This window comes from Mirounga angustirostris, unplaced genomic scaffold, assembly GCF_029215605.1.
Source record: "Mirounga angustirostris isolate CCGP_5_RB_7025 unplaced genomic scaffold, mMirAng1.0.hap1 SCAF_9, whole genome shotgun sequence".
NCBI classification, from domain to species: Eukaryota; Metazoa; Chordata; class Mammalia; order Carnivora; family Phocidae; genus Mirounga; species Mirounga angustirostris.
Genome location: NW_026991717.1, coordinates 24,632,355 through 24,651,641, shown reverse-complemented (window position 1 = coordinate 24,651,641; position 19,287 = coordinate 24,632,355). Strand labels below are relative to the sequence as shown.

General features: G+C 58.8%; 8 non-coding genes and 2 pseudogenes across 8 annotated transcripts; all 10 read right to left on the bottom strand.

The window, feature by feature from the left end:
* Nucleotides 1–458: 458 nt before the first annotated feature.
* Nucleotides 459–539, bottom strand: LOC123862629 (small nucleolar RNA SNORD115). Its single transcript, XR_006795321.1, has one exon. It is a non-coding gene; the product is annotated as a small nucleolar RNA SNORD115 (small nucleolar RNA).
* Nucleotides 540–1,814: 1,275 nt separating this feature from the next.
* On the bottom strand, nt 1,815–1,895 carry LOC123862637 (small nucleolar RNA SNORD115). The gene has a single exon (XR_006795328.1). It is a non-coding gene; the product is annotated as a small nucleolar RNA SNORD115 (small nucleolar RNA).
* A 3,061-nt stretch (nt 1,896–4,956) lies between these two features.
* LOC123862625 (small nucleolar RNA SNORD115) lies at nt 4,957–5,037 on the bottom strand. Its single transcript, XR_006795317.1, has one exon. It is a non-coding gene; the product is annotated as a small nucleolar RNA SNORD115 (small nucleolar RNA).
* A 1,598-nt stretch (nt 5,038–6,635) lies between these two features.
* Nucleotides 6,636–6,716, bottom strand: LOC123862622 (small nucleolar RNA SNORD115). The gene has a single exon (XR_006795315.1). It is a non-coding gene; the product is annotated as a small nucleolar RNA SNORD115 (small nucleolar RNA).
* A 2,296-nt stretch (nt 6,717–9,012) lies between these two features.
* Nucleotides 9,013–9,093, bottom strand: LOC123862633 (small nucleolar RNA SNORD115). Its single transcript, XR_006795325.1, has one exon. It is a non-coding gene; the product is annotated as a small nucleolar RNA SNORD115 (small nucleolar RNA).
* A 1,598-nt stretch (nt 9,094–10,691) lies between these two features.
* On the bottom strand, nt 10,692–10,772 carry LOC123862649 (small nucleolar RNA SNORD115). The gene has a single exon (XR_006795339.1). It is a non-coding gene; the product is annotated as a small nucleolar RNA SNORD115 (small nucleolar RNA).
* A 1,588-nt stretch (nt 10,773–12,360) lies between these two features.
* Nucleotides 12,361–12,441, bottom strand: LOC123862641 (small nucleolar RNA SNORD115). Its single transcript, XR_006795331.1, has one exon. It is a non-coding gene; the product is annotated as a small nucleolar RNA SNORD115 (small nucleolar RNA).
* A 1,579-nt stretch (nt 12,442–14,020) lies between these two features.
* Nucleotides 14,021–14,095, bottom strand: LOC123862666 (small nucleolar RNA SNORD115; annotated as a pseudogene).
* A 1,688-nt stretch (nt 14,096–15,783) lies between these two features.
* On the bottom strand, nt 15,784–15,864 carry LOC123862650 (small nucleolar RNA SNORD115). Its single transcript, XR_006795340.1, has one exon. It is a non-coding gene; the product is annotated as a small nucleolar RNA SNORD115 (small nucleolar RNA).
* A 1,609-nt stretch (nt 15,865–17,473) lies between these two features.
* LOC123862664 (small nucleolar RNA SNORD115) lies at nt 17,474–17,544 on the bottom strand (annotated as a pseudogene).
* Nucleotides 17,545–19,287: the final 1,743 nt, after the last annotated feature.

The following is a 19,287-nucleotide window of genomic DNA, read 5'->3' as shown; positions in this document are numbered from 1 at the left end:
AGGTGGAGTTGCCAAAGGACAAAGGAGGACATTCAAGGAGAAGTCAACCCTCACTGGCCATGAAGGTGTCCCACCAAGAGAGAAGTGCCGAAGCTGCATCATGTGGAACTTCCCACCAACTGTTTACATCTGAGACCTTCAAATAGCTCCAGAGGCATCGAATCAAATCTCATTGTTGAGGCCATGCCAAGATGATGGCCACAAAGGTACACTGAAAGACAAAAGGAGATGAGGGTTGCTAAGCATTGGCTCATGAGAAGGTGTCCTGGGAGGAGGAATGGGTCAGGAGGCAAGGCCAAAGGCTGGAGTAGCTCTTGGGCACCTGGAGGCCCACAGACAGGCCAGAGCAACAGCAGGGAGACCCGAAGGATCTGTTGCCTCAAGCCCCAAATTGCAGTGCTCCCCCAGGGCCCCCCAAGAATCCTCGAGATGCTGACCCCAGGATGGTCCCCTCCATTGGGCCTCAGCGTAATCCTATTGACCATGATTTTTAGGTCATCATCTCTCTTTGGGACAATATGAGTTCTCATCATTGACCCAAGCAAGGCAGTGGTGACATGGGCAGGTGCTCTCCCATCCCCTGAATGTGCTTACCAGGATGCTTATTGTAGAATGGGATGCCCCGGGGGGGCGGGCAGGGGCATGAACTTTGGGCTTCTTGCAGGGGCTGAAAGGTGTAGAAGGGTCCTTGGACATGGGATCTGGGGAGAGAGTGGTAGGCCAGCTGTCAAAACTCCCTACTCCAGGGCATCTGCTCCTGTGGCCAAGAGCTGCCAATCTCAAAAGCCTGGCAGCGAGTGGCAAGGTCTAAGGCTGGTTGGCATACAGTGGGGGACTGCAAGGAAGGGGCAAGCTACAGGAACAGAGATGCCCATACCTGGACCCCGAAACAATGGAGAGTGCGGCCCCCGAGGGAGCTGAACCTTGCTGATGATGGCCCCCAGAAGGCCTGACACACAGGCTTCCAGAGAGGTAGCACACTGTGGGTGCAGGGTCAGGTGTGAAGGGTGCATGCCCTAGTAGGTAGGGCAAGGCCCTCACCCTCCCAAGGATTGGCCATCTGTGGCACCCGGGCTGGGCACATGCCCTCAAGGACACAGGAAGCCACAGCGCTGAGGGCCCCAAGGGCAGAGGAATGGATGCCAGGCAAACTGCATGCACGCAACCAAGGCATACTGCCCACTGCCCTCCATGCAGGAGGCCTCTCCCTGCACCTGCTGGGACTCTTCCCCAGGATCACTCCCTCAGGTCTCCAGTGCTATGATGAAAGGCCCAGGGCCATCAACTGTTGTGCCCAGGGATTCGAGATTCCCCCCCTAGGCCAGGTGGGGTCTTCCTGTCTTGACGGCCCAAGGAATCGGGGAGGGGAGCTCCCCAGCTGCCCTGAGAGGGCCCAAGCGCCTTGGGAGTCAGGTGTTTTTTACAGGAGCTCTGGGCTCTCCCACCTGGGGCACACTACCAATGGCTGGGGCTTCAGGAACACCCAAGGGCCAAGAGGGACAGACGCCAGTGGCCCCAAGCGGCCCATGTCCACCATCTGGATGGGCCCATGGGGCACAACTGAAGCAGCAAGAGCCCTCGGCTGAACGTGGGCTGACGGCGGCATCCCTGCACTTTCCGGTCCTTGTCAGGGACCTGGCCAAACTTTGGCTACACATGGGATGGCCCAAGGGCAGATGGCCCAAGGCACACAGTCAGACCACAGCCACAATGGAGAGCCTTGAGGGAATGGTCGCTTCAAACCCCAAACTGCAGCACTCCCCCAGGACCCCGAGCATCTTCTGGATGCTGACATGGGGATGGTCCCCTCCATTGGGTCACAGTGTAATCCTATTGAGCATGATTTTTAGGTCATCGTCTCTCTTCGAGACAATATGAGTTCTCATCATTGACCCAAGCAAGGCAATGGTGATGCAGGCGGGCACTCTCCCGTCCCCCAAACCAGCTTACCCAGGGTGCTTACTGTAGAGCGGGATGCCCCAGGAGGGGGGCAATGGCATTAGATGTTGGGCCTCTTGCCAGAGGTTGGCCTAACAAGACTTGGACCTCAGGGCGGGATTTTCACCTGGGGACAGCCTCTGGGAAGAAAGGGGCAGGCCAGCTCTCAAAACGTCCTGCACTGGGACACCTGTTCCTGTGGCCAAGAGTTTCAGTCCCAAAAGCCTGGTGCCATGTGACAAGGCATAAGGCTACCTGTCTCACAGCGAGGGACCACAAGGAAGTGGCAGGCTACAGGAGCAGAGATGCCCATACCTGGACCCCAAAACAATGGAGAGCATGGCTCCTGAGGGAGCTGAGCCTTGCTGATGCCGCCTCCCAGAAGGCCTGGCACACAGACTTCCCGAGAGGTAACACACTGTGGGTGGGGGGCACGGCGTGAAGGGTGCATTCCCTGGTAGGTAGGACCAGGCCCTTGCCCTCCCGCGGATTGGCGATCTGTGGAACCTGGAGCTCGTAAAGTGCCCTCGAGGACATTGGGAGCTATAGCCCCCAGAGCCGCAAGGGCAGAAGAATGGATGCCAGGTAACCGTGTCCACACAACCAAAGCATGCCGCCCACTGCTCGCCATGCAAGGGGCCCTCTCCTTGCACCTGTTGGGTCTCTTCCTGGGATCAGTCCCTTAGGTCTAGAGTGCTGCGACTATAGGCCCAAGGCCATTGCCCATTGCACCTAGGGATTTGAGATTCCCCTCCTAGGCCCAGTGGGCCCTTCCTGTCTCCGCAGCTCAAGGGATCAGGAGGGGAGGTCCCCAGCTGCCCTGATTGGGTCCAAGCTCCTTGGGAGTTGAGTGCATGCTACAGGAGCTCTGGGCTCCCCGACCCGGGGCAACTTGCCAAGGGCCAGCACTTCAGGAACAGCTCGGGGCCAAGGTGGACAGACACCAGTGGCCCAAGGGGTCCACGTTCACCATCTGGGTGGGCCAATGGGGTACACCATGAAGCAGCAAGAGCCCTCAGCTGAACGTGGGCTGACGGCGGTGTCCCTGCACTTTCTGGCCCTTGTCAGTGACCCACGCAAACTTTTGCTTCCCCAGCACATGAGATGGTCCAGGGGCGGACTTTCAAGGGTGACGTGCACCCTCTACAGACATCCAGGGCTCCTGGTCCAATGTCCATGCAGCCAGTACCCAGACATGGGCCTCCCAAATCCACCCCAATGGCGTCTGCAGCTTCCCTCCAAGCCCAGTTGCTTCTACTCACCTGCCATGGTTGAGGCCCCTGTCAAGGCGCTGGCCACCATGGCCCACTGAAAGACAAAAGGAGACCAGTGTTGCTAAGCAATGGCTCCCTGGGAGGAGTCCTGGGAGGATGAATCTTCTTTCTTCTAGAAAATATAAGTTCTCATCATTGATCCAAGCAAAGCAGTGGTGACACGGTTTGGCACTCTCCTGTCCCCCAAACCTGCTTACTGGGGTGCTTACTGTATAGCAGGATGCCGGGGGGTGGGGTGGGGCAGGGGCATGAGATTTTGGGCCTCTTGCAGGGGCTGGACATAGCAAGACATGGCCCTCAGGGCTGGATCTACATCTGGGGATGGGATTTGGGGAGAGAGGGGTAAATCTGGTGTCAAAATGCCCTGGTCTGGGGCACCTGCACCTGCGGCCAAGACCTGCAAGTTCTAAAATCCTGGCACCACTGTCAAGGTGTTAGGCTTGCCGGCATATGGCAGGGGACCACAAGGAAGTGGCAGGCTACAGTAGCAAAGATGCCCATACCTGGACCCTGAAACAATGGAGACCATGGCCCCGAGAGTGCCAAGCCTTGCTGAAGCTACCCCCCAGGAGAAGGCCTGGCACACAGGCTTCCCAAGAGGTAGCATGGTGTGGGAGCGGGGCCCAGCTTGCAGGGTGCGTGTCCTGGTAAGTAGGGCCAATGCCTCGCCCTCCCACTTATTGGCCATCTGTGGCACCTGGAGTTGGGCAGGTGCCCTCAAGAACATGGGGAGCCATGGCCCCCAGAGTCCCCAGGGCAGAGGAATGAATGCTGGGCCAAACATGTGCACAGAACCAAGGCATGCTGCTCACAGCCTGCTGGGAGAGGGGGGGCCTCTCCCAGCACCTGCTGAGCCTCTTCCCATGAATCACTCCCTCAGGTCTAGAGTGTCAGGGTGAGAGGCCTAGGGCCATTGCCCGTTGTGCCCAGGCACTTTAGATTCCCCTCCTAGACCCAGTGGTCCTTTCCTCTCTCGGCAGCCCAAGGAATCAGGGAGGGCAGCTCCCAGCTGCCCCGAGGGGGCCCAAGCTCCTTGGGAGTTGGGTGCATGTGACAGGGGCTCTGGGCTCTTCTGCCCAGGGCAACTTGCCAGCACCAGAGCTTCAGGAACAGCTGAAGGCTGAGAGGGACAGCCACCAGTGGTCCCAAGGGGCCCATGTTCACCATCTGGATGGGCCGATGGGGTACACCGTAAAGTAGCAAGATCCCTCAGCTAACCTGGGTGATGGCGGCGTCCCTGCACTTTCTACTCCTTGTCAGGGAACCAGCCCATCTTTCCCTTCCCCTGCATGTGGGATGGCCCAAGGGCGGACCTTCATGGGGGAAGTCCACCCTCTCCGGACATCCAGGGATCCCGGCCCGATTCCCATGTGGCCGCCACCCAGACACGGGCCTCATGAACCCACCCCGACGATGTCTGCGGCCTCCCTCCAAGTGCAGTGGCTTCCACTCACCAGCCATTGTCAAGGTCGCACCAAGACCCTAGACACCATGGTTTGCTGAAAGACACAAGGAGACCAGGATTGCTAAGCAATGACTCCCCAGAAGGTGTCCTGGGAGGGGGGATGGGTTGGCAGGCAAGGCCAAAGGTCTGAGCCCCTCTTGGGCACCTGGAGGCACACAGTCAAGGCACAGCCAAAGCTAGGAGCCTTGAGGAATTGGTCACTTCAAGCCCCAAACTGCAGCACTCCCCCAGGGCCCCGAGAATCCTCGGGATGCTGACTCTGGGATGGTCCCCTCCACTGGGCCTCAGTGTAATCCTATTGAGCATGATTTTTAAGTCATCATCTCTCTTCGAGACATTATGAGTTCTCATCATTGACCCAAGCAAGGCAATGGTGACGCAGGCAGGTGCTGTCCCATCCCCCAAACCTACTTACCCAGGGTGCTTACGGTAGAGTGGGATGCCCTGGGAGGGAGGTGGGGGCATGAGACTTTGGGCCTCTTGCCGGGGCTTGGCTTAGCAAGACTTGGACCTCGGGGCTAGATCTTCATCTGGGGATGGCATCTGGGGAGAGAGGGCGTAGGCCAGCTGTCAAAATGTCCTGCACTGTGACACCTGTCCCTGAGGCCAACAGCTGCCAGTCCTGAAATCCTGGCACCACATGGCAAGGCATGAGGCCACCTGGCACATGGTGGGAACCCAAAGAAAGGGGCAGACTACAGGACGGGAGATGCCCATACCTGGATCCCGAAACAATGGAGTCCATGGCCCCTGAGGGATCTGAGCCTTGCTGAGGCTGTCCCCCAGGAGAAGGCCAGCACACAGACTCCCTGAGAGGTAGTACGGTATGGGAGCGGGGCATGGCGTGCAGGGAGCTTGTCCTGGTAGGTAGGGCCAAGGCCTCACCCTCCCACGGATTTGCCATCTGTGACACCTGGAGGTGGGCAGATGCCCTTGAGGACATGGGACCCACGGCCCCCAGAGTCCCCAGGGCAGAGCAATGGGGGGGACATGGGGGGACAAACATGTGCATGCAACCAAGGTATGCTCCACACTGCTTGCCGGGCAGGGGTGTCCTCTCCCTGTACCTGCTAAGCCTCTTCCCATGAATCACTCCCTCAGGTCTGGAGTGTCAGGGCGAGAGGCCCAGGGCCATCACCCATTGTGCTCAGGGACTTGAGATTCCCCTCCTAGACCTGGTGGTCCTTTCCTGTCATGGCAGCCCAAGGGATGGGGAAGGGGAGCTCCCAGCTGTCCTGAGGGGGCCCAAGCTGCTTGGGAGTCAGGTGCGTGTGACAGGATCTCTGGGATCTTCCGCCCATGGCAGCTTGCCATGTGCAGGGAATTCAGGAACAGCCGAGGGCTGAGGGGGACAGCAGCCAGTTGTCCCAAGGTGCCCACGTCCACCATCTGGACTGGCCCATGGGGCCCACTATGAAGCAGCAAGATCCCTCAGCTGAACTGGGCGACGGTGATGTCCCTGCACTTTCCAGTCTTTGTCAGGGACCCGGCCCATCTTTCATTTCCCCTGCATGAGGGATGGCCCAAGGGTGGACCTTCAAGGGGAAGTCCACTCTCTCCCAACATCAAGGGTCCCCAGCCCGATTTCCATGTGGCCACCACCCAGACATGGACTTCACGAACCCACCCCAATGATGTCTGTCAGCCTCCCTCCAAGCCCAGTGGCTTCCACTCACCTGCCATAGTTGTGGCTGCACCGAGACAATGGACACCATGGCCCGTGAAAGACACAAGGAGATCAGGGTTGCAAAGCAATGGCTCTACGGGAGCTGTCCCTGGAAGAAGAACAGGTTGGCAGGCAAGGCTTGATCCACTCCTGGGCACCTGGAGACCTACAGTCAGTTCACAGCCACAGCAGGGACCCTTAAGGGAACAGTTGCCTAAAGCCCCAATCTGCAGTGCTCGCTCAGGGCACAGAGCATCCTCGGGATGCTGACTCCGGGATGGTCCCCTCCATTGGGTCTCAGTGTAATCCTATTGAGCATGATTTTTAGGTCATCATCTCTCTTCAAGACAATATGAGTTCTCATCATTGACCCAAGGAAGCCAGTGGTGACGTGGGGTGCTCTCCCATCCCCCGAACCTGCTTACCAGGGGTACTTACTGTAGAGTGGGATGCCTGGGGGGGGGGTGGGGACACAAGACATTGGGCGTTTTGCAGTGGCTGGTCCTAGCACACTTGGCCCTCAGGGCGGGATGTTCATCTGGGGACAGGATCTGGGGAGAGAGCGGTAGGCGAGGTGTCAAAATGCACTGCTCTGTGGCAACTGCCATTGTAGCTAAAAGCTGCCAGTCCGGAAAGCCTGGTGTCATGTGGCAAGGTGTGAAGCTGGCTAGCATATGGTGGGGTACCGCATGGAAGGGGCAAGCTACAGGAGCAGAAATGCCTATATCTGGACCACGAAACAACAGAGAGCGTGGTCCCCATGAGAGCCGAGCCTTGCTGATGCTGCCCCCAGAAGGCCCAGCAAACGGGTTTCCCGAGAGGTAGCATGCTGTGGACTCTGGGCCAGGCATGAAGGGTGAGTGCCCTGGTATGTACAGTCAGGCCCTCGCCCTCCCACAGATTGGCCATCTCTGACACCTGAAGTTGGGCTGGTGCCCTCAAGGACATGGGGACCCACGGCCCTCAGGGTCCCAAGGGCAGAGGAATGGATGCTGGGCCAACAGCATGCTCACAACGAGGCATGCCACCCATTTCCACCATGCATGGGGGCCCTCTCCCTGCACCTGCTGGGCCTCATCAACAGGATCACTCCCTCAGATCTAGAGTGCTGCGATGATGGGCCCAAGGACATTGCCTGTTGCGCCCAGGGACTCAAGATTGCTCTCCTAGGCCAGGTTGGCTCTTCCTGTCTTGGTGGCCCAAGGGATTGGAGAGGGGAACTCCCCAGTTGCTCTGAGGGGGCCTAACCTCCTTGGGAATTGGGTGTATGTGACAGGGGCTCTGGGCTCTCTGGCCCAGGGCAACTTGCCAAGGTCTGGGGCTTCATGAACACTGCAAGTCCAAGCAGGACAGCCACCAGCGGCCCCAAGGGGCCTATATCCACCATTTGGATGGGCACATGGGGCACATTGTGGATCAGCGAGGTCCCTCAGCTGATCGTTGCCTGACAGCGGCAACACTTCACTTTCTGGTCCATGTCAGGGACCCAGCCAATCTTTTGATTCCCCTGCACCTGGGATGGCCCAAGGTTGGACCTTCAATGGGGAAATCCACCCTCTCCGGCCATCTAGGGATCCCAGTCTGACCCCCATGGGGCCGCCACCTAGACACAGGCTTCCTGAACCCACTCCAGATGGCATCTATGGCCTCCCTCGAAGCCCAGTGGCTCCACTCACCTGTCATTCCAGAGGAATGGAAGCTGGGCCAAAGACGTGTGCATGCAACCAAGGCATGCCACCCACTATCTGCCGTACAAGGGGGGCGTCCCCCTGCACCTGCGGGGCCTCTTTCCCTGGATCACACCCTCAGGTCTAGAGTGATGCTGTGAGAGGCCCAGGGCTACCACCTGTTGCCCCAGGGATTCGAGATTCCCCTCCTAGACCCGGTGGGCTCTTCCTGTCTCTATGGCCCAAGGGATCAGGAGGGGAGCTCCCCAGCTGCCCCGAGTGGGGTCAAGCTCTTTGGGAGTTGAGTACATGTGACAGGAGCTCTGGGCTCTCCCACCGGGGGCAACTTGCCAAGAGCCAGCACTTCAGGAACAGCTCAGGGCCGAGGTGGACAAATGCCAGTGGCCCAATGGGCCCCCATCCACCATTTGGATGGGGCCATGGGGTAAACCATTAAGCAGCAAGAGCCCTCAGCTGAATGTGGGCTGATGTTAGCGCACTTACAATTTCCAGTCCTTGTCAGGGACCCATGCAAACTATTGCTTCCCCTGCACATGAGATGGTCCAAGGGCGGACTTTCAAGGGGGAAGTCCACCTGCTACAGACATCCAGGGCTCCCAGTCCGATGTCCATGCAGCCGCCACCCAGACATGGGCCATGCAAACCCACCCCAATGGCATCTGCCGCTGCCTTCCAAGCCTAGTGGCTTCCCCTCACCTGCCATGTTTGAGGTCTTGTGGAGACCCTGGCCACCACTGCCCACTGAAAGACACAGGAGAACCAGGTGCTAAGCAATGGCTCCATGGGAGGTGTCCTGGGAGGGAGAATGGGTCAGCAAGGAAGGTCGAAGGCCTGAGGTCCTTTGGGCACTTGGAGGCCCACAGTAAGGCCATAGCTACAGCGGAGAACTTCGAGGGATCCATTGCCTCAAGCCCCAAACTACAGCACTCCCCCAGGACCACAAGCAACCTCGGATGTTGACTCAGCATGGTCTCCTCCATTGAGCCTCAGCATAATCCTATTGAGCATGATTTTTAGGTCATCATCTCTCTTCGAGACAATATGAGTTCTCATCATTGACCCAAGCAAGGCAGTGACAACGCAGTGGGCATTATGCCATCCCCCAAACCTGCTTTCTGGGGTGCTTACTGTAGAGCGGGATGCCATGGGGGGGAGTGGACAGAGTCACGAGACTTTGGGCCTCTTGCAGGGGTTGGGCCTAGCAAGACATGGCCCTCAGGGAGGAATCTTTATCTGGGGACACGATCTGGGGAGAGAGGGGTTAGGCCAGGTGTCAGAATGCCCTGCTGCGTGGCACCTGCTCCTGAAGCCAACAAGTGCCAGTCCCGAAAGCCTAGCACCGCATGGCAGGGCTTTAGGCCAGCTGGCACATAGTGGGTGACCGCAAGGAAGGGGCAGGCTATAGGAGCAGAGATGCCCATACCTGGACTCCAAAAAAATGGAGAGTGTAGCCCCTGAAGGAGCTGAGCCTTGTTGATGCTGCCCAAAAGAAGGCACAGCACACACGCTTCCTGAGAGGTAGCACGCTGTGGGTGCAGGGCCGGTCGTGAAGGGTGCATGGCTTGGTAGGTAGGTCCAGGCCCTCGCCCTCCCACAGATTGGCCATCTGTCGCACCCCGAGCCTGGCAGGTGCCCTCGAGGATATGTGGAGCCACAGCACCCAGGGTCCCCGGGGCAGAGGAATGGATACCGGGCAAACCCCATGCATGCAACCAGGTCATGCCACCCATTGCCCCCCTTGCAGGGGGGCCCTCTCCCTGCACCTGCTGGACCTTTTCCCAGGATCACTACCTCAGGTCTAGAGTGCCACTGCAAGAGGCCCAGGGCCATTGCCTGTTGCACCCAGGAACTCAAGATTCCCTTCCTTCGCCTGGTGAGCCCTTTCTGTCTTGACAGCCCAAGGGATCAGGGAGGAGAACTCCCCAGCTGGTCCGAAGAGGCCCAAGCTCCTTGGGAGTTGGGTGCATGCGACAGAAGCTCTGGGCTGTCCCATCCGGGTCACCTTGGCAATGACCGGGGCTTCAGGAACAGCCCAGGGTCAAGGGGGACAGCTGCCAGTGGCCCAAGGGGCCCAGGTCCACCATCTGGACAAGCCAATGTGTCACAACATGAAGCAACACGAGCCCTCAGCTGAACATGGGCTGATGGCGGTGTCCCTGCACTTTAAGGTCCTTGTTAGGGACACGGCCAAACTTTCCCTTACCCTAAGGTGGCATGGCCCAAGGGTGGACCTTCAAGAGGTAAGTCCACCCTCTCCATATATCCAGGGATCCCGGCCCTAATCTCATGTGGCTGCCGCCCAGATACCAGCCTCCCGAACCTACCCCTATGGTGTCTGCGGCCTCCCTCCAAGCCCAGTGGCTCCACTCACCTGCCATGGTTGAGGCTGCACCAAGACCCTGGCCACCATGGCCCACTGAAAGACACAAGGAGTCCAGGATTGCTAAGCAATGGCTCCCCAGAAGGTGTCCTGGGAGGGGGAATGAATTGGCAGGCAAGGCCGAAGGCCTGAGCACCTTTGGGCAGCTGGAGGCCCACTGTCAGACCACAGCCACAGCGGGGAGCCCCGAGGGAACTTTTGCTATAAGCCCCAAACAGCAGCTCTCCCCCAGGGCCGCGAGCATCTACTGGATGCTGACTCAGGCATGGTCCCCTCCATTGGGCCTCAGTGTAATCCTAATGAGCATGATTTTTAGGTCATCATCTCTCTTCGAGACAATATGAGTTCTCATCATTGACGCAAGCAAGGCAGTAGCAATGAGGGTGGGCACTCTCCTGTCCCCCGAATCCACTTACCAGGGGAGCTTAGTGTAGAGTGGATTACTCTGGAGGGTACCAGGGCAGGAGACGTTGGGCCTGTTGCCACGGCTGGGCCTAGGAAGATTTGGCCCTCAGGGCGGGATCTTTGTCTGGGTACAGGGGAGAGACGTGTAGGTCTGGTGTCAAAACGCCATTCTCTGTGGCACCTACCCCTGCAGCCAAGAGCTGCCAGTTCCGAAATCCTGGTGCCACATGGCAAGGCATGAGGCCGGCTGGCATATGGTGGGAACCAAAAGAAAGGGGCAGGCTACAGGAGCCAAGATGCCCATACCTGGAACCCAAAACAATGGAGAGCATACCCCCCGAGGGAGCCAAGCCTTGCTGAGGTTGCTCCCCAGAAGAAGACTGGCACACTGACCACCTGAGAGGTAGCATGGTGTGGGAGCAACCCATGGCATGAAGGGAGCTTGTCCTGGTAGGTAGGGCCAAGGCCTCACCCTCCCACAGATTGGTCATCTGTGACAACTGGAGCCGGGCAGGTGTCCTTGAGGACACGGGAAGCCATGGCCCCCAGGGTCCCCAGGGTAGAGGAATGGATGCTGGGCCAAACGCACGCAAGCAACCAAAGCATGCAGCCCACTGCCTGCCTCACAAGGAGGGGCTTCTCCCTGCACCTGCTGAGCCTCTTCCCCTGGATAACTCCATTAAGTCTAGAGTGTCAGGGCGAGAGCCCCAGGGCCACCGCCTGTTGTGCCCAGGAATATGAGCTTCCCCTCCTAGACCTGGTGGGCCTTTCCTGTCTCAGCAGCCCAAAGTATCAGAGAGGGGAGCTCCCAGCTCCCCTGAGGGGACCCAAGCTCCTTGGGAGTCGGGTGCATGCAACAGGAACTCTGGGCTCTTCTGCCCAGGGCACCTTGCCATGTGCCAGTGTTTCAGGAATAGCCAAGGGCTGAGGGGGACAGCTGCCAGTGGTCCCAAGGGGCCCACGTCCACCATCTGGATGGGCCCATGAGGCACACCTTGATGCAGCAAGATCCCTCAGCTGACCTGGGCGATGGCAGTGTCCCTGCACCTTCCAGTTCTTCTCAGGGACCCGGCCCATCTTTTGCTTCCCCTGCATGTGGGATGGCCCAAGAGTGGACCTTCAAGGGGGAAATCCGCCCTCTCCAGACATCCAGGGCTCCCAGCCATATTCCCATGCTGCCGCCACCCAGTCCTGGGCCTCACGACCCACCCCAATGACATCTGCGGCCTCCCTCCAAGTGCAGTGGCTTCCACTCACCTGCCATGGTTGTCATTGCACAGAGACACTGGCCACCATGGTCCTCTGAAAGACACAAGATCAGGGTTGAAAAGCAATGGCTCTTTAGGAGGCGTCCTTGGAGGAAGAATGGGTCGGCAGGCAAGGCCGAAGACTTGATCCCCTCATGGGCACCTGGAGGCCCACAGTCAGTTCATAGCCTTAGTGGGGAGCTTTGAGGGCACGGTCACCTCAAAGCCCAATCTGCATCACTCGCCCAGGGCACAGAGCATCCTCGGGATGCTGACCCTGGCATGATTCCCTCCATTGGGCCTCAGCGTAATCCTATTGAGCATGATTTTTAGGTCATCATCTCTCTTCGAGACAATATGAATTCTCATCATTGACCATGGAAGGCAGTGGCTTCGCAGGGAGGCACCCTCCCCTCCCCCGAACCTGCTTACCAGGGGTGTTTACTGTAGAACGGCATGCCCAGAGGGAGGGGTGGGGGCACGAGACGTTGGGCGTCTTGGACTGGCTCTGCCTAGCAAGACTTGGCCCTCAGGGCGGGATCTTCATCTGGGCACAGGATCTGGGGATGAAGGGTAGACAAGGTGTCAAAACGCACTGCTCCGGGGCACCTGCCATTGTAGCCAAGAGCTGCCAGTCTGGAAACCCTGGTGCCGTGTGACAAGGTGTGAGGCCGGCCGGCATACAGCAGGGGGACTGCATGGAAGGGGCAAGCTACAGGAGCAGAAATGCCCATACCTCGACCACGAAGCAACAGAGAGCATGGCCCTCATGAGAGCTGAGCTTTCCTGATGCTGCCCCCAGAAGGCCCGGCACACAGGCTTCCTGAGAGGTAGCACACTGTGGAATCTGGGCCAGGCATGAAGGGTGGGTGCCCTGGTATGTACAGTCAGGGCCTCGGCCTCCCATGGATTGGCCATCTCTGACACCAGAGTTGGGCTGGTGCCCTCGATGACATGGGCACCCCTGGCCCTCAGGGTTCCGAAGGCAGAAAAATGGATGCCAGGCCAACAGCATGCTCCCAACCAGGCATGCCGCCCATTCCCGCCATGCACGGGGGCCCTCTCCCTGCACCTGCTGGGACTCATCCATGGGATCACTCCCTCAGATCTAGAGTGCCGCGATGATAGGCCCAAGGACATTGCTTGTTGCGCTCAGGGACTCAAGATTACCCTCCTAGGTCAGGTTGGCCCTTCATATCTCAGTGGCCCAAGGGATTGGAGAGGGGAACTCCCCAGGTACCCCAAGGGGGCCCAAGCTCCATGGGAGTCAGGTGCATGCGACAGGAGCTCTGGGCTCCCCTGCCCTAGGCAACATGCCAAGGTCTGGGGCTTCATGAACACTCCAGGTCCAAGGGGGACAACTGCCAGTGGCCCCAAGGGGCCTATATCCACCATCTGGATGGGCACATGGGGCACACTGTGAAGCAGTGAGGTCCCTTAGCTGATCGTTGGCTGACAACGGCGTCCCTGCACTTTCCAGTCCTTGTCAGGGACTGGGCCAATCTTTCAATTCCCCTGCACCTGAGATGGCCCAAGGGCGGACCTGCAATGGGGAAATCCACTTCTCCAGACATCCACGTTTCCAAGCCCGACCACCATGTGGCCGCCACCCAGACACAGGCCTCCCGAACCCACTCTAGACGGTGTCTATGGTCTCCCTCGAAGCCCAGTGGCTCCACTCACCTGCCCATGTTTGTGGCCACACCGAGACCTTGGCCACCAAGGCCCGCTGAAAGACACAAAGAGACCAGGGTTGCTAAGCAATGGCTCCCCAGAAGGCGTCCTGGGAGGGGGATGGGTCAGCAGGCAAGGCCGAAGGCCCAAGCACCTCTTGCACCTGGAGGCCCACAGTCAGGCCACAGCCTGAGGGATCAGTCACTTCAAGCCCCAACCTGCAGCGCTCCCCCAGGGCCCTGAGAATCCTCAGGATGCTGACCCCGAGATGGTCCCTTCCATTGGGCCTCAGTGTAATCCTATTGAGCATGATTTTTAGATATCTCTTTGAGACAAATTGAGTTCTCATCATTGACCCAAGCAAGGCAATGGCGGGAAAGCTGTCTCCTGCCCCATGAACCTGCTTACCGGGGGTGCTTACTGTAAAGTGGGATGCCACGGTGAGGGGTGGGGATCCAAGACGTTGGGGTTGCTGCTTGGCCGTGGCCTAGCAAGACTTGAATCTCAGGGCGGGAACTTCTTCTGGGGACAAGATCTGTGGAGAGAGTGGTAGTCTAGGTGTCAAAATGTCCTGCTCTGGGGCACCTGCCCCAGCTGCCAAAAGCTGACAGTTCCGAAAGCCTGGTGCCACATAGCAAGGTGTTAGGCAGGCTGGCACACAGCAGAGGACTGCAAGGAGGGGCAGGCTACAGGAGCAGAGATGCCCATACCTGGACCCCTAAACAATGGAGAAGGTGGCCCCCAAGGGAGCCGAGTGTTGCAGATGCTGCCCCAGGAGAAGGCCTGGTGCATAGGCTTCCCGAGAGGTAGCATGCTGTGGGCACAGGGCCTGGCGTGATGTGTGCATGCTGTGGTAGCTAGGGCCAGGCCCTCGCCATCCCATTGATTGGCCATCTGTGGCACCCAGAGCAGGGCAGGTGCCCTCGAAGACATGGGGAGCCATGGCCTCCAAGCGCTCCCAAGGCAGAAGAATGGATGCTGGGCCAACTGTGTGCATACAACCAAGGCATGCAGCCCACTCCCTGCCATGCAGGGATGCCCTCTCCCTGCACCTGCTGGGTCTCTTCACCAGCATCAATCCCTTAGGTCTAGAGTGCCGTGACGATAGGCCCAGGGACATCGCTTATTGTGTCTAGGACTCCAGATTCCCTTGCTGGGCCTGGTGGGCCCTTCCTCTCTTGGTGGCACGCTGTGGGTGCGGGGCCGGTTGTGAAGTGTGCATGCCCTGGTAGGTAGGTCCAGGCCCTCGCCCTCCCACAGATTGGCCATCTGTTGCACCCCGAGCCTGGCAGATGCTCTCGAAGACATGGGGGGGCATGGCCCCCAGGGTTCCCAGGGCAGAGGAATGGATACTGGGCCAACCACATGCATGCAAACAGGTCATGACACCCATTGCTCCCCTGGCAGGGGGTCCTCTCCCTGCACCTGCTGGGAGGGGAATCACTACTTCAGGTCTAGAGTGCCACTGCGAGAGGCCCAGGGCCATCGCCGGTTGCACCCAGGAACTCAAGATTCCCCTCTTTGGCCTGGTGGGTCCTTTCTGTCTTGACAGTCCAAGGGATCAGGGAGGAGAGCTTCCCAGCTGGTCCAAGGAGGCCCAAGCTCCTTGGAGTAGGTGTGTGGGACAGAAGTTCTGGGCTGTCCCACCCAGGTCACCTTGGCAATGGCTGGGGCTTCAGGAACAGCCCAGGGCTGAGGGGGACAGCCACCAGTGGCCCAAGGGGCCCAGGTCCACCATCTGGACAGGCCAATGCATCACAACGTGAAGCAGCATGAGCCCTCAGCTGAACGTGGGCTGACGGCAGTGTCCCTTCATGTTAAGGTCCTTGTCAGGGACATGGCCAAACTTTCCCTTTCCTTGCAGGTGGGATGGCACAAGGGCGGACCTTCAAGAGGTAAGTCCACCCTCTCCATATATCCAGGGCTCCTGGTCCGAAGCCCATGTAGCTACCTCCCAGACACAGGACTCCCAAACCAACCACGATGGCATCTGTGGCCTCCTTGCAAAGCCAGTGGCTTCCACTCACCTGCCATTGTTGAGGCACTTGGCCTCAGTGTAATCCTATTGAGCATGATTTTTAGGTCATCAACTCTCTTTGAGACAATATGAGTTCTCATCATTGACCCAAGCAAAGCAATGTCGACACAGGTGGGCACTCTCCTGTCCACCAAACTGGCTTACCCAGGGTTCTTCCTGTAGAGCGGGATGCCCTGGGAAGGGGTCAATGGCACAGAATGTTGGGCCTCTTAATGGGGCTTAGCCTAGGAAGACTTGGACCTCAGGGCGGGATCTTAATTCTAGGATGGCATCTGGAAAGAGAGGGGTAGGCCAGCTGTCAAAATGTCCTGCACTGGGGCACCTGCCCCTGCGGCCAAGTGCTGCCAGTCCCAAAAGTCTGGTGCCCCTTTGCAAGTTGTGAGAATTGCCAGCACACATCAGGGGACCGCAAGGAAGGGGCAGGCTACAGGAGCAGAGATACCTATCCCTGGACCCCAAAAAACGGAAAGTATGGCCCCCAAGGGAGCCGAGCCTTGCTGATGCTGCCCCCAAGAAGGCCTGACACACAGGCTTCCTGAGAGGTAGCACACTGTGGGCAGTGGGCCGGACGTGAAGGGTGTGTGCCCTGGTAGGTAGGGCCAGGACCTCCCCCTCCCACGGATTGGCCATCTGTGGCACCCAGAGTTGGGCAGATGCCCTCGAGGACACGGGGATCCATGGCCCCCAGGGCCCCAGGTCAGAGGAATGGGTGCCAGGGTAATCACTTCCATGCAACCAAGGCATGTCACCCACTGTCCTCCATGCAGGGGGACCCTGTCCCTACACCTGTTTAGCCTCTTACTTGAATCACTCCCTCAGGTCTAGAGTGCTGCGACCATAGGCCCAGTGCCATCGCCTGTTGTGCCTAGGGATTCAAGAATCCCCTCCTAGGCCCGGTGGGCTCTTCCTGTCTATGCACTCCAAGGGATTGGGAGGGGAGCTCCCCAGCTGCCCCAAGTGGGCCCAAGCTCTTTGGGAGTCGAGTACATGCAACAGGAGCTCTGGGTTCTCCCGCCCAAGGCAACTTGCCAATGGCCAGTGCTTCAGGAACAGCTCAGGACCCAGGTGGACAGATGCCAGTGGCCCAAGGGGCCCACATCCACCATCTGGATGGGTCCATGGGGCACACCATGAAGCAGCAAGAGCCCTCAGCTGAATGTGGGCTGATGCTGGCCCCCTTACACTTTCTGGTCCTTGTCAGGGACCCACACAAACCTTTGCTTCCTATGAACATGAGATGGTCCAAGGGCAGACTTTCAAGGGGGAAGTCCACCCGCTACAGACATCCAGGGCTTCCAGGCCAATGTCCATGTGCCACCACCCACACACGGGCCACCTGAACCCACCCCAATGGCATCTGCCGCTTCCCTCCAAGCCCAGTGGTCCACTCACCTGCCATGTTTGAGGCCGCATGGACACCCTGGCCTCCAAGGCCTACTAAAAGACACAAGGAGAACCAGGTGCTAAGCAATAGCTCCCCAGGAGGTGTCCTGGAAGGTGGAATGGGTCATCAGGGAAGGTCGAAGGTCTGAGGACTTTTGGGCACTTGGAGGCCCACAGAAAGGCCACAGGCCACAGAAAGGCCACAGGCACAGTGGGGAACTTCGAGGGAACTGTCACCTCAAGCTCCAAACTACAGAGCTCCCCCAGGACACCAAGCAACCTTGGGATGTTGACCATGGCATGGTATCCTCCATTGGGCCTCAACATAATCCTATTGAGCATGATTATTAGGTCATCATCTCTCTTCGAGTTCTCATCATTGACCCAAACAAGGCAGTAATGACCCAGGTGGGCGTTATACTGTCCCTGGAATCCACTTACCAGAGGAGCTTACTGTAGAGTGGGATGCCCCGGCGGGGGTGGGTGGATGGAGTCACGAGACTTTGGGCCTCTTGCAGGGGTTGGGCCTAGCAAGATTTGGTCTTCAGAGCAGAATCTTCGTCTGGGGACACAATCTGGGGAGAGAGGGGTAGGCCAGGTGTCAGAATGCCCTGCTGCATGGCACCTGCCCCTGCAGCCAAGATGTGCCAGTCCCAAAAGCCTGGCATCCTATGGCAAGTCTTTAGGCCAGCCAGCAATTAGTGGGTAACTCCAAGGAAGGGGCAGGCTATAGGAGCAGAGATGCCCATACCTGGACCCTGAAAAAATGGAGAGCGGGGCCCTGAAGGAGCCGAGCCTTTTTGATGCTGCCCTCCAGAAGAAGGCATGGCACACAAGCTTCCCAAAAGGTAGCACGCTGTGTGTGTGTGCAGGGCCAGTAGTGAAGGGTGCGTGCCCTGGTAGGTAGGTCCAGGCCCTCGCGTGGGTGTCAGGGCAGGAGATGTTGGGCCTATTCCAGGGCTGGGCCTAGGAAGATTTGGCCCTCAGGGCAGGATCCTCATCTGGGTACATGATCTGGGGAGAGAGGGTAGGCCTGGTGTCAAAACACTATTCTCCGGGGCACCTACCCCTGCAGCCAAGAGCTGCCATTCCCAAAACTTGGTGCCACATGGCAAGGTGTGAGGCCTGCCAGCATATGGTGGGAACTGCAAGAAAGGGGTAGGCTACAGGAGCAGAGATGCCCCTACCTGGACCCCAAAACAATGAAGAGCATGGCTCCCGAGGGAGCCGAGCCTTGCTGAGGCTGCCCCCCAGGAGAAGGCTGGCACACAGGCTACCTGAGAGGTAGCAGGGTGTGGGAGCGAGGCATGGTGTGCAGGGAGCTTGTCCTGGTAGGTAGGGCCAAGGCCTCACCCTCCCACTGATTGGCAATCCATGACACCCTCAAGGGCAGGTGTCCTCAAGGACATGGGAAGCCGTGGCCCCCAGGGTCCCCAGGGTAGAGGAATGGATGCTGGGCCAAGCACACGCATGCAAGCAAGGCATGTAGCGCACTGCCCGCCACGCAAGGGCAGGGGGTCTCTCCCTGCACCTGCTGAGCCTCTTCCGCTGGATAACTCCATCAGGTCTAGAGTGTCAGGGCGAGAGCCCCAGGGCCATCGCCTGTTGTGCCCAGGGACTTGAGATTCCCCTCCTAGACCCGGTGGGCCCTTGCTGTCTTGGCAGCTCAAGGGATCGAGGAGGGGAGCTCCCAGCTGCCCGGAGGGGGCCCAAGTTCCTTGGCAGTCGGGTGCATGTGACAAGAACTCTAGGCTCTTCCACCCAGGGCACCTTGCCATGTACCAGGGCTTCAGGAACAGTTGAGGGCTGAGGGGGACAGCCACCAGTGGTCCCTAAGGGCCCACATCCACCATCTGGATGGGCCCATGGGGAACACCATGAAGCAGCAAGATCCCTCAGCTGAACTGGGTGATGGCAACGTCCCTGAACTTTCTAGTCCTTGTAAGGGATCCAGCCCATCTTTCGCTTCCCCTGCATGTGGGATGGCCCAAGGGCGGATCTTCAAGGGGAAGACCACCCTCTCTGGACATCCAGGGCTCCCAGCCATATTCTTATGGGGCAGCCACCTAGACACGGGCCTCACGACCCACCCCAACGACATCTGCGGCCTCCCTCCAAGTGCAGTGGCT